This window comes from Sparus aurata, chromosome 4 (genome assembly GCF_900880675.1).
Source record: "Sparus aurata chromosome 4, fSpaAur1.1, whole genome shotgun sequence".
Taxonomy (NCBI): Eukaryota; Metazoa; Chordata; class Actinopteri; order Spariformes; family Sparidae; genus Sparus; species Sparus aurata.
Window position 1 is genome coordinate 39,853,034 of NC_044190.1, and position 2,849 is coordinate 39,855,882.

Here is a 2,849-nt window from a genome sequence, read left to right on the forward strand (position 1 = left end):
GAACGCTGAAAGCTCAGAAGCACGAAGACGCTTCAGTGATGGACTCTTGCTGTCCTGATCCGTCTCTCTGAATTAACGAGCTGCTTGTTTGTTCCTTCATTAAACTTCCTCTGTGAGAGCGGGTGTGATGAAGTCCACCCTCTTTACATTAAAGTTCCAGTGAGAAGGATTCAGGGGAAGTTAAACAGGAAAGTAAAATTATTTAAAAGAAAAACTATTTAAATATATTTGTGAGAAGTCTCAAACAACAAACAGAGAGGCTGTGAGAGTGCAGGACGTCGTCCCAGAGCTTCATTATTTGACGAGTTTATAATGAGACTCAACAATCAAATGTTCAGACAAACAGCACCTTAATGAAATGAGTGAAATAAGAATTAAGGTTAAACATGTTGGTCTTTATACCGTTCACGTTCCAGAGGACAGAAGAGAGAATGACTTCTCCAAAGTTTTCTCCTCTGTGGTTTGGAGGAAGTACAGACTCTCGAGTCAGCGGCGACTCGTCTGGTTACTAATGACGACAGCGTCAGAACAGTCGAGTTGAACCGGACTCGTGTTCTGGATCTCTGAGCTGTTGTGCCGCACAGAGCCGAGCGAGGAAGACTAATGAGTGTGATGACCTTCGCTCCGTCTCACTCCGTGCTGTCGGTCCGTCTCTGCGGCTCATTAACGAGAGACAGAAGCGACACATTATGAAGAGCGCTTTAATAAACTGTAGCTGGAGTTACACCGAACACACATCTGGATTATTTAATATTTGATTGGTTGGGTGTCGGCGTTTGACCTCTGTCGTCTCTTTATTCACAGTACTTCAAAAAAAGCATTATTTGGGACTAAATGTGGTTTCAACTGGACTTTAAATGCTGCTGTTTATAAGAAAGGATTTAAGTTATTGTAGTGAAACATAAAAACATTATTTTATACTCATGAATAAAGTCACTGAGTTGGTCTTTACCGACAGAAAGCCGTCGAACACACATTTGATCTGGTGTCTGTGTGCTTTAGGTTTTCATGATGTGCATTCGAGCCTGTAAAGGTGAAAATGTCTGCTTGTGAATATTCAGTCTTCTTCGTCCTCCGTGTTTCTGTGTCGTGACGTTGTGACGTTCAGGATCAAAGCCGACACGTCTCGTCTCGTCTCGTCCTCGTGGACATCCGGCCGTCTCTCACAGCGTTTCATCCTCCTCACGTCCGTCAGAAGAGGCGGGTTGGATCCATTACAGCCGACTGTGCTCCTCCAGAGGAGCCTGGCCCCCCGCTGTGACCTGTGTGTGTGTGTGTGTGTGTGAGAGTGTGTGTGTGTGTGTGTGTGTGTGTGTGAGTGTGTGTGTGTGTGTGTGTGTGAGACTATTACATTTATTTCATATCCTGTCGGTGTGTGATCTCATTCTAGCGAGCTGCTTTCCCAACAAATGCGGATCGTTAACACACACTCAGTTATAATTGACACAGAATGAGATATAAAGACACACACACACACACACACACACACACACAGTAATGTTTCCCATAATGCTTCAGTTCCCACTCTGTGCAGTTTGTCGTCATGTAAACAACTCTGTCATCTATAATTAGGCAATAATAATTTGTTCGTATCTAATATTTAATGTGTTTTTAACAGTACTCAGTAATTAGTGTCATACATGAGAAATAAAGCAGCCTTTACTAATTACAATAAGAGGAGGACCGGTGATTCTGCAAAGTTAGAACCAGGTAAACCAGAGGAAGAAGATGTATTTCATAAAAATACCACAATGAAAAAATACTTTACTGAAGTAAAAGTGTGTATTTGCATCTGAATAAACTTAAATATGCAATATTAGCTTGTAAAGAAACAACATAATAACAGTTTAGAGGTCAAAGACGTGCATGTTCTGTGTTGCAGAAACCAAAACCAGCATCAAAACACAACAAGCTGACCAGCTTATGTTGTGTTTTGGTGCTGGTTTTGGTCTATTCTGGTTTTTCCAGGTGTGTGCTGGAGTTAGCATGCTAACAGCTAGCTCCAGGCCTGAAGACCTCTTTCTCTCAGCAGTCCAAAGGTTCTGAGCTTGTGGAGCAAATATCGCCATCAAACACTGGCAGCATAAGATCTGGAAACAAGAAACACATGAACTACTGAGCTTCATCTGTAGAAAGAGCAGAGCCCAACTACTCGGCACCAGAACTCGGTCAGAACGTGAACGTTGGATACTGAATATCATCAGTTATTCTGTCAGTGTGACGTCACGCTGAGGTTCAGATGTTCCATCAGTTAACATGTTCTCCATCTGTTCTCCAAAGCTTTTACTCCTGACAGCGAACAGAAACATCTTCACGCTTCTCTCCTCGTCTCCGTGAGATCCGTGGACATGTTGTTCGTGTCGCAGCCTCAGAACATTTGCGTCTCGTTCGCCGCTGCAGTCACACTTCCCGTGTTTGCGAGTGCTGAGCAGCCAGAAATCCTGCCGTTAAGAAAGACGATGAGGCTGCACTTTACTGTTAATTCTGCACCAGTGAATGAATGAATTTTTAAATTTTTCATTTCGTACCTCATCAGCCGCTCATCTCGCGTCAGATTATATGAGCTGTTATATTATTAACATAAAAAGTAGCACTGGGGGAAAAAGACTTGGCAGGAGAGGGAGTTCTGACTGAGCCCGGCAGCCTCAGCTCAGTACCGACACACACACACACACACACACATACACACACAGAGGTGGGTTTCATCAGTGATCCTGTTTTTGTTGCCTCCTCTGTGCACACGCGGACCAGCGGTGTCAGAACCAGCGGTGTCAGAACCATCAGCAGGATGTGAAGCCTGTAGCCCTTTTTACACAGCGACGCCACATTATCTCCGCAGCGCTGGTTCA